At 43.4% G+C, this 13,885-nt stretch overlaps 2 protein-coding genes across 2 annotated transcripts in view; one reads left to right on the forward strand and one right to left on the reverse strand.

Moving 5' to 3' along the window:
* Nucleotides 1–13,885, forward strand: part of SCAPER (S-phase cyclin A associated protein in the ER) — a 241,245-nt gene that overhangs the window by 40,025 nt on the left and 187,335 nt on the right. The window lies entirely within an intron of this gene.
* PSTPIP1 (proline-serine-threonine phosphatase interacting protein 1) overlaps nucleotides 1–13,885 on the reverse strand; it is a 54,473-nt gene that overhangs the window by 37,819 nt on the left and 2,769 nt on the right. The window lies entirely within an intron of this gene.

Below are 13,885 nucleotides of genomic sequence, written 5' to 3' on the forward strand. Positions count from 1 at the left end.
TCCAAGGATGGCAGCTTCCCTTGATTTCTCATTCACTGCCTAATCCCCTGTGCAACACATAGGATTTGCATGTGCCTTTGGGTATTTTTGTAGCACAGCACTGCAGCTTGTCTTGCTCCATGATCCCACAAGGAGCTAGCCAAGGTGATATGAGATTTCCAGGCAGATACCCCTGGAGGACCAGGTCATGGAGCTGGGTGGAGTCTGCTGCCCCAAAGCCAGGACTCCCATCTCCTGCTTGTCACGGAGCTCTGTGCTGCTCAGGGCCGTGTTCCTCTGCTGTGGTCTAGGACTGCAGTTCCCTCCCCAGCTTGTGAGCCCCTGTGCCAGGCTTATCCCTGTGCATGCCATACATCTGTCAGAGCATACCTCCATGCACCTCAGACAAAAATGCATGAGTAATCTGAGTAGTGAGAAGAAAAATAATTAGTGCCTAGGCTATTAGCTTTGCACTTCTTTAATAATTTTACTAACTTCCAGATTTGCACTGCCTCAAAGGTAAATCAGAGTCACGGAGAAGCTGGTGCTGCTGAGCTGAGGAAATGCTGGGAGCACAGAAGGGGAAGGCAATAAAGCTGTGACATGCTCAGAATGTGGCACAGAGAGGATTTGTTTTCCTTCTAGTCCTCCCACTGCCTTGCAGTGGGACTGGAACAAGCCATTTTTACACTGAGAGCCTCGGTTAATCAGTACATGGTGATAATGTTATTGAAGACATAGTGGTGAGCGTTGTGTGAGCATTATGTTACAGTGTTATGGTAAAACTGCACCCTGTAGCCATAAAGAGAATGGATGTGGTCCTTCCCTCGAGCAATTTATATATAGGTGTTTATATACAAACTGAATATGGTTTACGCATTTATCCACTGTCTTCAAAGCAGCTATAATTTAATAAGTGTATTTGCTTATTGCTTTCCACCACAACTGTGAAGAAGACAGATGTTAGAGTTTGGGTCTCCAGAAGGATCACCTGGCAAGCAGTGGTTGGACACCTGAGCTTTTGGTTTGCTTCCTCAGTGCTTTGAGTGGAGAGAAATAGGGTGAGCTCTGGCAACGCATGGTGGTGGCCACGTGCTGGTGGGTGGTGGCAGGCGCAGTTGTGTCTGTGCCACTCACCCCTGCCCCAGGGCTTCTGTGCAGCTTTGTAGAGCTGAGAGTGGTTTTTGCATCATTAAGATTTAGGAAAAGTTCTGCAGACAATCTTTGGAAATCCTACAGGTCATAGCAATATTCCCAGTGCTACAGTTTCTTGATGGCAGTAATTTCTTCTTCCCTAATAGACCCTCTTGTCATGTGCAGCGGGGAGAAAGGAAAGGCAGTGGGATAATGGTTCACATGAGACATAGTCAAATGCCTCTACCATCAAAGTGTCTGCTCTATAGAGCCAGGCAAAATAATAACGTAGATAAAAGGCGATGGAGAGAGTGCAAATGGGTTCCCTCTTAGCACTGTCGCAACCACAGGAAGCTGATAGGATTACATATGCTCATCTGATGCGTGTAATCAGCCCTAAGGCAACAGGATTTTAAAAACAAAACATCAGTTCTCCTAATGTTTCTAAGGGCAAGTTAGAATGTGGATCCTGAGGAGGGATCCTATTGTGAAATAAATTAGAAGTGAGTTTTTGCCATTCATGGAGGAAATGAGGAAGATTCTTAATAATACCCAGGCAGTAGACTGTTACTTCCCTACTCCGTTATTTCTTTCTCTTTTTTGAGGAATCCCAAGGGCAGAGGGCATTGCTCCTCTAAAACCTCTCATTAATCGCTCGCTCTGCCTGTCAGAAACATTCCAGTGAGACCCTCCACAGCAAACTTACAGCCCGAAAATGTTGATTGCATATTTTCAGATGCAATTAGCCAAATCCCGTGGCTGTGTACACAGCTTCCCTGTCCCAGAAATGCTGCTCAGAGGTAATTGGAAATATCACATGGGTTTGTATCACCCCAGCAGCTGGGCATACTGCTACAAGCACCAATGGAGAGTGATAAGCGCACTTTAATGTTACTTTGCTGCTCCTGTTCAACATATCTCTCTGTACAGTAAATGCTAAAATTCTCAGTGTCTTACCCCCACCTCTTTTATACTGACGCAAATGCTGTGATGAAAGGGCAGCACAGGCTGTACCTCTGGGAACCATTCATAAAGCACAAAATAGCTGGTGCCTTACTCACTGCTCTGCTTCCTGTCCATTGCTTCCTAGCAGGAGAGCAGGAGTAAGGTTTGAATGTGTTCAAAATGGAGCTGCTGCAGCCACAGAAGAATAAGAATGAGCTGGCATCTCCTCCGAGGGATGCATCTGGCCTTGTCAGGGACATTCATTTAACATTTGTCCCTGTGGCTGCCCCTTACAGGGGCATTTGGCTCTGGCTAAGCGCAGGTCTCAAAAGGACTTCTGGTGTCCAGCTGAATCTCATTTAATCTTTCTTCACTTGGGGGAAACCATCTCAAAATTTGCCTTATTGTCCTCCCTATGTGTTCCTGAAGAACATGGAAGCTGTATTTCAGCAACACAGCAGCTGACATTGCCCTAAAGCAGGGCTGCCTCAGCCCCTGGGCAGCTGGCTCAGGGAGCCGATGGGGCTTCCACCTAACAGCACGTGCCCCTGGCATGTCACGGGCTCAGCAAGGAGGAAAAGAAAGCACAGACAGATGGCAGACCACTTTTGGACAAGGTTAGGCTGCTACATGCTCTCACCCTACAATGTTGGTTTGTAATTTCCAACCACAACACAGGCATTTAGACCTACATGTAAGTCCTCTCACACAAACATTTCCCTTTCATTTCACTGGTTCTTTTTCTTCCTTAATATGTTGTACAACTACAGCATCTCCCAGTCTTTAATTGAATCCAGACAAATCCCTTTTGCTACTTCCTATGGCACTGGTTTCTCATTCCATTGGTTCCTCTGTGTTTCTGTAGTACCTGCCCAAGGCTGAATAAATCCCTGTTGAGCAAGGATCCTACTCTGCCACTCCTGTGATGCTAGCTGGTGCTTCGTACCATGGCATGGATGTCTTCTTTCTAAGAAACACTTCTGATGCATCAGAGGGTCATATCTGCCTTCTTGCACTATCAAATAATACCAGTGGCACCTAATGGATCTACCCATGATCTATTGATATACCTGAAATTTCCTCCTCTCCTGCCATTTCCTCCTCTTCCTGCCACTGCAATTAGTGAGGTCCCAGAGTACATTGGGCCTTCTTCTTACTGGTCTCTTACTCTGATTTTGCACATTTTGCATTAAAACAAGAATTGTACCTGCTTTCTGTTACCCTGGGCTTGCAGGTTATCAGACACCTCCAGTACAATAAACTCTATGCACTTGTTTCAACAACAGCTGTTCCCAGCCCATCCTTATTGTTTTATGCCAGTATCTTCAGAGAATATATTGAATAAACTCACTCCTTAGTTCTCAAGAACCCTTCCTCCAGAACAGGCCCTTCACCTACTTTGTGCTTCTTGTTCTCCTGCTGTGTCTGTGCAAAGTCCTGTTTTGTTTTTCTTCTCTGGTTTCTTTAGGATTTCCTGTGTAACAGTACAACTGACCTCACATTTTCTTTGTCAAGACAGCGAGATTATATCATGTTAAACAACTATTTCGTCTTGATAAGATGTCTTGCCTTTGTTCTACTTCCCATTTACCATTCTGCATTATAATCAGCATTTGCATCAACTGATTCTTGTAGAGACTGTTAAAGTTGCCCCACTCAGTTGGTGCTTGGGCACCTCTCAGCTGGGACTTTGTGGTGATCATAAGAACTAATGAAAAGTCAAAGGACTATTTTGTTGTTGTTGTTCAAAAACTAGAAAAAAAAGTTCTAATTAGATAACAAGTATATTCATTAAATGTGTAAAACATCATTTGCTTGTAATAAATCTAAAGAGACAGATGCTTTCAAGAGAGTGATTCACATCACCAGCAGTAATTTGTTTCATTGCCAAGAAAGTGATCCCACTTAGACAAAGCATGTGTGACTACGAAAGGGAATTTGTGCATTGTTACTTTAATAAAAAGGATTAGTTAATCCGGGTTGTCCAACAGACCTGTAATCCCTAGTAAGAAGGTGTTTGACAAAGGGATATCGGTGTAGCAGGCAGATTTGTATTGTTCGAGATTTTTCCATTAATAATTCCCATGCACTTTGTCTCTGCCCTGGAGCCCAGGGTTTTTCTTCTCATCAGGAGAAGCACAGCTAACAGAGAGGGGGCATTTCATCTCCTGCTCCTGTTTCTGACAGTTGCTTCCTGCCAGTGGAATGAGCAATGCCCTTCCCTCCAGAGATGAGGCTGCAAGGCTTTCTGAAGAGCATGAATCTGTTTTGATATCACAAGGGTGCTACTGCAATAATATCAAGTAGGAAGGACGAAAATTATGTACTGGTAACTAAAATGTGGGTTTGGTGAATAGCTGTTAGAAAGGATTGAGCTGAAGCAAAACCATTCAGGCTTGAGTGTAAAGCACTACCTCCATTCTACAACATTTTTGCCCACCTGCTATTATTCAGAAAGTGATGTGAATTTCTCAAGCCATTACAGTTTTGCTCTAGGAGCTGTGGGCTCCTCTCCTGGGGCTGTTTTTGTTGGAGCATTTTGTTAGTGACCTGGCTTACCCACCCAGAACTTCATTAAGAGGTAATTCACGTGCCACAATGGATATCTCTGCCTGCTCTTGCAGGATAAACTGGCTTGTCTGCAGCTCAGCATCTCCCCAGGGAAGTGCTTTGCAGCTGGAGCTCTATGTCCTGTGTGGTGAACGGATGCTGCAGCTCCACCTGAATGTGCTGCATTGCTCAGGGTAGCCGCAGTGCCAGCTGACAAGAAAGGCCTCTCCTCCAGCTCCTCCAGCAACATCCACTTGCTTGGTCTTGCAAGGAACTGTGTCCTAGCTGGTACACAGGGAAAGTAACCCCCAGGACACAACACAGCAAATGGCTATCCTGTCCTGGCTGGGAAGAGGGGCTGGAAAGGAAATAATGACTTAGCAAACTCCTGGTGCATTGCTTGGTATGTGGCACGATGCTTCTGAGCTACCGTAGTGTTAAAGGTTGCACCAAAACCTGCATGTTACCTGGTTTGCTCATCTAAGGTGGGCCTAGTGCAAGCAGTGACAGTACGAATGTGGCACCTTCAGCATGGCCATCAGACGTTCTTTTTGCCTGTCTTTCATTTAGGAATTGAAATGTATTATCTGCAAATATTAAAAATAATAATAATAATAATAATAATAAATATATATTTAGCTATTCTAGTGCATCCCTTGTCTTTGTTCTTAATGGTATTTACCCAAGACTCTTATCAAGTATTATAAAGTTTGAACTGAAAATGACAGATGTTGCTAAATCTTCTAAATAAGGCGTTTATACAGATTTTCAAAATGGAGAGGGGAAAAAAAATAAAAAAAGGAAACTGAATTTGTTATGAGTATCTTTTTTTTTTTCCCGACCTTTTTTGCATCATAACTTATGCTGCCTACTTAAGATAAGCTCATGACAATTTTTGTAAAACAAGAACTTAAAATTCATTTTTGTTGGTTCAGAAATGAAATAACTCCTGGCTGTGAGGAGGAAGTTCAGAGAGAGCAGGTGAGTTTTGAACAAGCATCATTCTGCCAGTGTCTTCTCCAACCATCAGAAATAAATCCTTGTTGTCCACAGCAGTACAGTACACGATACCTCAGTCCTGGGTTGAACGTAAGTTGCTCTTACTGCTCTTACATTATAGCACTGTACACTGGAACTGCTTTAAAACAGTGATCTTGATCTCTGGATCTCCTGGTCTCCTTTTTGAGTGCTCTACAGGCTGAATATTTGCTGTAGGAGAGCAGCAGGCAGATTTGGTAGTCAACAGCCAAAAACAAACTTTACGGTCTCAAAGTACATTTGGCTCTTTGCATGTTTCCTATCATGTCAGGTTAATTCACTGCAAGTGAATCACTTGTTTTGTGGTTTTTTGTTACTATTGTTTGGTTTGGTTTCCTTTTTTCTTCTGGGATCCTTGACAATTTCCTAGTGTTTCTACAGATAGATTCACATGATAACATGCTACATGTCTGTAGTTTAGAATGTTTCCTCCTGTGTCACATAGGCTACCCTAACCATGAAATATAATGGGATAGCCATGAGCACCACTATTCTGATCATAATCTGATGTTCAAGTCCCAGCTCTACCCAGCTGCATGGGGTGATACCAAGGAAGGATGCCTGGCTCCGGATTGCCCTGGTGCAATAAGAAGCTGTTAAGTATCGCTTCCAGTTACATGAGATTCTGTCTTAGATCTGCTCCGCACTGGTGAAACAGGAAAGAGCATTTTATCATACCAAAACCCCAGGTTTGCAGCCTGACCCTCTGCTGCCTTGTCCTGGAAAGGTGTTAGCCACTGAAAAACTAGCCATGCTGGTTAAAAAAAAAAAAAAAAAAAAAAAAAGCTGTGCTGGTGAGCACATAAATGGGGACAGTGGTCAGCCTCCAGAAGAGTGATGTTACAGGAGAAGCCTGTAAGCAAAGCAGGTTCCTCTGACTAATGCTAGGTGTGATACGAGTCCTTTTTTTATAAACTTTCGTGTCATAACAAACCTGTTAGTGTGTTTAAAGTGTATATCTGTACTGTCTAATGCAATATTGTGTAAGAGCTTATTTTTCCTCTTGGCTGCAAGTGGTTGGAATGGGCTGAAAAGAAATGGCTGTTTGTGCCTTTGGAGACTGGTGTGATGTGACTACAGAATTTATACAAACATTAGGAAAAAAAAAAAAAAAAAAGGTTGTTTTTTAAGTATATAATACAAGGAGGAAAAAAACAATAGAGAGTAGGTGGCCGGAGCTGGATATATAACTTTTCTTTCCCTGCTTGTAAACTCACTTTTTGCACTGCAGGAACATAAACATTCACTACGGGTGTAGAGGGCTACCTTGGGTCTTCTCTGTAACATTTTCAGGATCTGACTCGGGAGTTTTTAACATAAAGCTTAGTTTGCAGTTATACTATTGTCTTTGTTACTTGAATCTGCAATGCAGATTACTTTTCCTGGGGAGCAAATTTTATTTAGATGAAATAGATGCATATCAAGATAGATGCATATCTTGAATGGGCACTTCGAAAAGCAGAGGGGGAGAAAAACTATTGCACTTGTAGCATTTTAATTACTGAGTTGCTAGAGTGCCAGCTCCCATTATCCATTCAGTGAGGTAGGCTGGAGAGCTTAAAATGAAAGCAGAGATCCTCATCACACTGCGATTCTGCAGGAGCTACGGCGTTCAGAAATAAGCTGAAATTGGGCCTGTTCAGCCTGCAGAAAAGGAGGCTGAGGGGGGGACCTCATCATGGTCTACAGCTTCCTTGCAAGGGGGAGTGGAGAGGCAGGTGACCTATTCTCTGTAAACACCAGTGACAGGACCTGCGGGAACGGTGTTAAGCTGAGGCAGGGGAAGTTTAGGCTGGACATCAGGAAGAGGTTCTTCACCGAGAGGGTGGTCGCACACTGGAACAGGCTCCCCAGGGATGTAGTCACTGCACCAAGCCTGTATGAATTTAAAAAGCGATTGGACTGTGCACTTAGGCACATGGTGTACACTTTTGAGCAGACCTGTGTGGTGCCAGGAGTTGGACTCCATGATCCTTATGGGTCCCTTCCAACTCGGGGTATTCTATGCTTCTATGATATTGCACAAACCGCATGGCAGCATTGCACAACTGGTGGCATTGAGCAAACTCATCATTTCCCAGTGGTGTTTTGCTCTGTGACACCACGGGTGGGTTTCAGGGAGCAGGAAATGGCTGTTTCAGGGTTCTGCTGACAAGAGGGATTCGCTCCTCCGCTTTCTGAGCCCCTGCCCTGCTGTCCCGCCTCCCGGACTGCCCATGGCTTGGGAGTAAGGCAGTCTAGTAGTCATGGCTTGTAGTTTGGCTTTTCTCATGTTATAGTCACCCCATTATTTGCATACCCACAAAGTGACTGCTGCACAAAACCCTCTTAACTTTTGCAGGTGGTTTGTTGGCTGGCAAATTAATGGCACACAGGGAACAGGCTTGTTCCTACAGGCTTGTTCCAATTCTAGTCTACTAGAAGGGCTCTGCTTGTGGTTATTGCCTCCGTTTCAACTTTCCTCCTTAATTCCATAATTAAATAATACTCTGAGAGTACACAAAGTTTCTTAAGGAAGAAAAACTGTAGCTGAATTTTGTAAAGATTGCAACATTTTATGGGTTTGTTTTTGTTCTGGTTTTCCTTGGGTAGTGAGCAATGGGACACATCCTTCCTTAGCTTTAAATCAGAGCTTGATGTGGCTATTTGACACAAGCTTGAGGTGGTAGCATTCCTTTTACTTTTTTTTTTTTTTTTTTTTTTTTCATGTGATGACTTTGGACATAGGCTAAATCCACAAAGTAAGGTGGCTTCTTCCTAGGAGTCAACACAAAGATCTGCTGTGAGAATTTGCACCTTCTTTTCCTAACTGGGGGCTGAAGCACAGCACCGTTTAGCCGTGGTGCCTTCTGGAGCCAGATAAATAAGCACATTGAAGTTGAGATCAGATGTTATTTCAGTCTCTTAATGTATAATAGTAGGTACACAAGAGAAACTGGAAGTAAAATAAGGAGAAATGGAATATTAAAGCAGAATATACTTCTGTTTTATGCAGAATAATGTTCAGAGATTATTTTTGTTTCTATTCCTCTTTAGTTCTTCTGCTTCCAGGTCTCTTTTGCAAAGAGAGCTCCTCTCCTCCTGCAAGCACTGGGGGGAAGGAGAGGGTGACGTGAAACAATCCTGACTTGCTCAGGCACAGCGACAGTTGTTCAGGAGGTCATCCACAGCCCCTGGAGCCAGACCTGCCTAGTTGGTACATCACTTAATTAAAAAGAGCTATGTGGTTTTCTCCTCCCTCTCTTAGAAAACTTATATTTGTTTCCTGCTAGTCCTGAAATGGCACTGAGCATGATGTGCTGCTGCACCCACACTTCCAGTGGCCCTTATTAAAAAAAAAAAAAAAAAAAAAGGCATTTTGTTGGTCATCTTTCCTGGCATAAAGGGGGGTTAAGCTTCAGGAAATCTTCCCAGAGTTCTGCTGTAAGAGTTCATTCCTTAGTGAGGACTATTCCAATAGCTGTATATTGTCATTTCCATTTTACAAGAAATCTTTGCTGCTTAAATAATCATTTTCAACATATCCTGTTACTCAATGTGATGCAATGTGTTCTTACGATCCATTAGTATGATATATCACCAAGTCCTAGGGAACTGTGCAATCTGAGAGATGAAAATCAACTTTAGGCTTTTAGAAATTCATAAAAGAGGGTTTTATTTAAGTAAAATTTAAGTAAATTCTAGATGTTTGTTCAGGCAGGATAACTCTACCAGTGCTGCATTTCCTTCTGGGAAGCATTTCTCTGAGTTGGCTCACAGTTGCATTAATTTCTCTAATTTTTATGCAAAATATAATAAAAAGGGGATTGATAATGTTTTTGTAGGAATTGATGGATCAGTGGGGTATTTAGTTGGATGCATCTCCTTTCTCCTCAGCAGGCTCCTAGGGCATAGAAAATGGGCAAGATTTATACAAGCAGGTGCACGCTGAGGGATCACACCGGCATGGCTACAGCAGCTTTTGAGGCCTTTGAGCGGCTGAAGCTGTCACCTCAGCCCCGCTGTCAGGCATGGGGTGTCGGTTCACTCGAAAATGCCTTGTCCTTTAACCAGCAAGAACGGAAATCTTGTTGTGCTTGCAAAAGGCCTCACTGTTATCTGCCCAGGAGCGTTTTGTTTTCTCATGGGCTTCTGCTGTACAAAACAAATGGCTAGTATTTCTACAGCTGGGTAGGAAATAGTTTTCCTGCCCTGAAAATTTAAATGTAAAAGTCCATGTTTCACGTCTTGATGAAGATGAAAACAAACAAAAAACAGTGAAATGAGACATTCACATTTAGGTAAAGAAGAAACTTGTTCTGGATCAAGCAGCTCTGACTGAGCCACCCCGCTGCCTACACCAGCACACTGTCCACATAGGGATGAGTTGGGTTTTTTTCCCCCCCTTTTTGTTACATTGGGCATGATAGAGCATTCAAAACATGATCTCATTTTGCCAGGACTCCCTGGGATGCTCAGTAACATGAAAAAGCACCTGAGAGCAGGAGAAAGGTGAATTTATCTCTCAAACTGCTACAGCAGCCTCTGTCACTGCTGTGGAGGAGTGGGGAGTAAGGGGGGGGAATGAGACTTCAGGATACTTTGCTTCCCATTTTGTCTCTTCCCCCAATTGCTTTCATCTACCTTTTTTTTCCCCTTTGATTCCACCTTTTTTTTCTTTCTTTCTTTTTAGGAATTGATTAGGACAAAATTGAGAGGAGCACCAAAATAACATCATACTGTGTGAATCTGCTACTTTAAAGAAAAGGTTTGGATTTATTATTTACTTGCTGTTGTCACTGAATGGAAGGATAGAAGCTCTAAACCAGCCAGAACAGATCCCCTTGCTGGTCAGTTCTCACCTAGTTCACATTTTTAATTTCAGTCCTGTTGAGTGGTGCTTTCGCACCACTTCGAAGAAGCAGTAAACTCTATTCATAGTAAAGGAGCAATTCTTCAGTGAACTGATAAGCTTTTAGGATCTGGATGCATATTTTCAATGTGGTTTTTTGTTTTGTTTTGTTTTTTTGTTTTTTCCTATATTCTTGTCCTTGACACACTGAGGGATCCCAGTACAGAGCTGTGCTCCCCGGCTCTCACCTCATCTCAGCCTCAGCCCCCAGCTTCTTACTGAACAACACAGGGAACTTCATAGGTTACTGAGCTGTGGCTGCTGAGAAACGTTTTGTTACAAAAACTAGACACCATCTGCCAGCCAGAATCTACCCTGCTGCAGTACGGCATGAAAGCACAATAAGAAAAAGGTCTTTTTGTGCTCAATGGAGCTGAAGGATAACAAAAAAATCTCTCTTTTATGAGCGGCCTTATTTGCCTTCCCAGCAAGTATGGAATAAGCAGAACTGGATTGAAATTCAGAGTCTTCCACTCTGTCTGCTAAGCAGCACAGGGTCAGCATCCCTGGTCAGAGACTAAATTCTGGAGAAGAGAAGTGGTGTGACTGCTTGATGCACTGCGGGCAGTGCGAGTCTCAAGGGAGGAAGGGGATTGGTAATGAATCACCTGGTTCTGGGGGGGAGAGGTGTTGAAATGCAATTCACCTCTGCGGGTTACTTTAGCAAACCTGAGGGCACCCACTTTGGTCTTTGCTTGAGGTGCTGCTGCAGATCCACAGGATCTGTTTCACACCACGTGTGACAAACACCCTCTCAGCTCGGTGTGCTGCTCATTAGCTGCCTGTGTGTGCGAGTGAAAAGGGAATCTCTGAGTCACCTCTTCCGTATCAAAAATGCATACCCCTGGCACAGTTAGAGCTGGCCTAAATAGAAATTCTCCAGTTGTCTGAGTCCAAGTAAAATTAAACAACTGCTGCAGAGCAGGAGGGATTAAAACAAAGTAGACGCACCTTCGTAAAAATATTAACAAAATTGTCACTGGGGCAGCATCAATCACCCATTTCAAGCCATTAAATCCTCTAGATAAAGCATTCAGCTGCAGCATGGTCATGAGAAAAAAATAATAAAACCTAACAATCTAATTGTTTTTAATCAGAAATGACCAAATTCATTTCACCTAAAATGAGCTTTCCACAAACCCGTTCATCTACCTGGACTGGAAAGACTTCCAAGGCCTTGGAGCCAGCTCCCTCTGCCCCAAGTGCTCCTTCTCCTGCCAGGGAAGATGCTCAGCCTGATACACCACATTCAGGCCGTAACTGACTAAGCATACAACCAGAAGCTGCAAACATAAAACTGCAGTCCCTCCATTTCAGCTCATCACCAAGGAAATGAACCGCCTGAATACGCTGTAACTGCTTTCCTCACGCGCCCTCCTACGTAGCTTATTAGGGATGTGGGTGATGGAAGAAGCTGTGAGTGTGTTTGCCTCATTATCAATGTATGAGCTGGGAGTATTAATTCATTTGAGCTTCATCTTAATTGTTGTGCTCTGCTCAGACGTGTTTCCTGAAACACCAGTGTTTCCGCAGGCACAAGAACTGATCAAGTATTTGTCTTGTGATTTCTTGAGGCTTCAGGGACTGTTCTGGGATGGCAACCCCCTTTGCAGAGTGCTCCTCATTGCCCCAGTGAGCAAAGCATCCTGCCCAGGTCGGATATTTTCTGTTACGGGGGAACACAGGAAGAAATAACACGCAACAGAGGAATGGAGCAGCATCTCCCATGGAGATGAAGTTGACTTCACAGCAAGCACAGACTTAGGCTGGGCAATTAGTTGGACTTTTCCAAGTTGTTTCCCCTTTTGTCCCCCATACCACACGCATCCACTAGTGAGGACAGGCCCTGGATGTAAGCAGGACCACTGTGGACATGGTGATGGTGCCCATGCACCCGTCTCTAGTCACACTTTCTGTGGCCCGGAGAGATGTGGTACATACTGACAGAGGGTCTGGTCTGTGCTCCAGCGGGTGGTGAGATTGTTCATTTAATTTGCCTCATGTAGTAAAGACAGCTGCAACCGGTACAGTGCAATCCAAGTGAAAGTCAGAGGGCGAGCCCCTTGCAAAGCTGAGATGCCAGCACAGCAGGTTCGGGGGCTCCTTCCCTCCCTGCCCGCGCTCAGCTCTGCCCTCATAATAAGTGACATTATTTATAAAATTAGTTACATCTTTTTGGGTGTATAACATACATCATTATGCAAAAAGCTACCAGGACAGGTGAGAGGTTCAACTACAAGGTAGATTTTGCATTAAACATGATGTAGTATATAGTCTTAAGTCAAAACAAGAAAGATTTTAAAAGCGTCTTTGTCTGTATCAGGCTCATCTTAAACGCTTACATGGCTCTTAGGACTGCGGTGTCTGACCATGACCTTGGGTATTTTGTAGATAAGGAATATAGCAAAGAGAAGTCTGCAGCAGGACTGGCAGCTAATTCTTGTTATCTCAGGTTCAAGGCCCATGTCATATTTGCTGGCTCATATCTCCAGCTCATGCATGCTTTTAAATCTGAGCTAGGAGAATCCAGAAGCCCTCAGCTCATTTCACACCTAAGAAATAAGGAGCACTTCACACTTTACAGCTCTGCTGAAGTTCCCAAGCACACTAACGCTCCATGACACTTTTTCAGAATTGACTTGGCCACTTGATTTTGAGTCCAAGCTGCCAAAGGAAATAGCTTTGCTCCCTCTCAGCTCTGGGCACTTTGGGGCCTGCCAAAGATTAAATGCCTCCTTTGAACATCTTCCTCATTCCACCTTCTCAGGTGGCTAAGACAAAGCCAGTCAATGATGCCAGTGAGTACCTATCTAGAAGAGAGGGAAATCAAGAAAGAGAAAGTATTTGTGGTAGAAGGGGAAAGATTTTCTGGGTTAATACTCGTTATAACAAAAAATGGAATGTTGTTCCTATTTCTTCCTGTTGTCTTAAGCCTGTTAACATGAAACTCAGGTGGTACCATGGATGGGCTCCCCACTGACCTGGGAATTTACCTACCCATCTCATGCAATGTTAGAGACAGGTAATGTTTTGCATTTGTACAGTACTCCAGCAGACTATTAATGTGTTTCACTATCAAAATCGATTCACATTTTCATCTCATTAATATTTTCTAAAAATATTAACTGAGGATAGGAAACGTTCACTAAGAAGTGTATCTTAGTGGATGCTTTAAGTGAATTTCACTTAAATCATTACAGTGTGTATGCAAGATATAAAACCAAAAGGCGTAATTAAAAATATAGTGGTTTCAGCCCAGGCCATGAAATACTGACAATTAAAAAAAATAACAGAAGTGTGAAAGTTTTAGAATAGTCCTGTCATTGTTATGTTTAATAGTGGAAAGAG

Source organism: Aythya ferina, assembly GCF_964211825.1.
Source record: "Aythya ferina genome assembly, chromosome: 11".
NCBI classification, from domain to species: domain Eukaryota; kingdom Metazoa; phylum Chordata; class Aves; order Anseriformes; family Anatidae; genus Aythya; species Aythya ferina.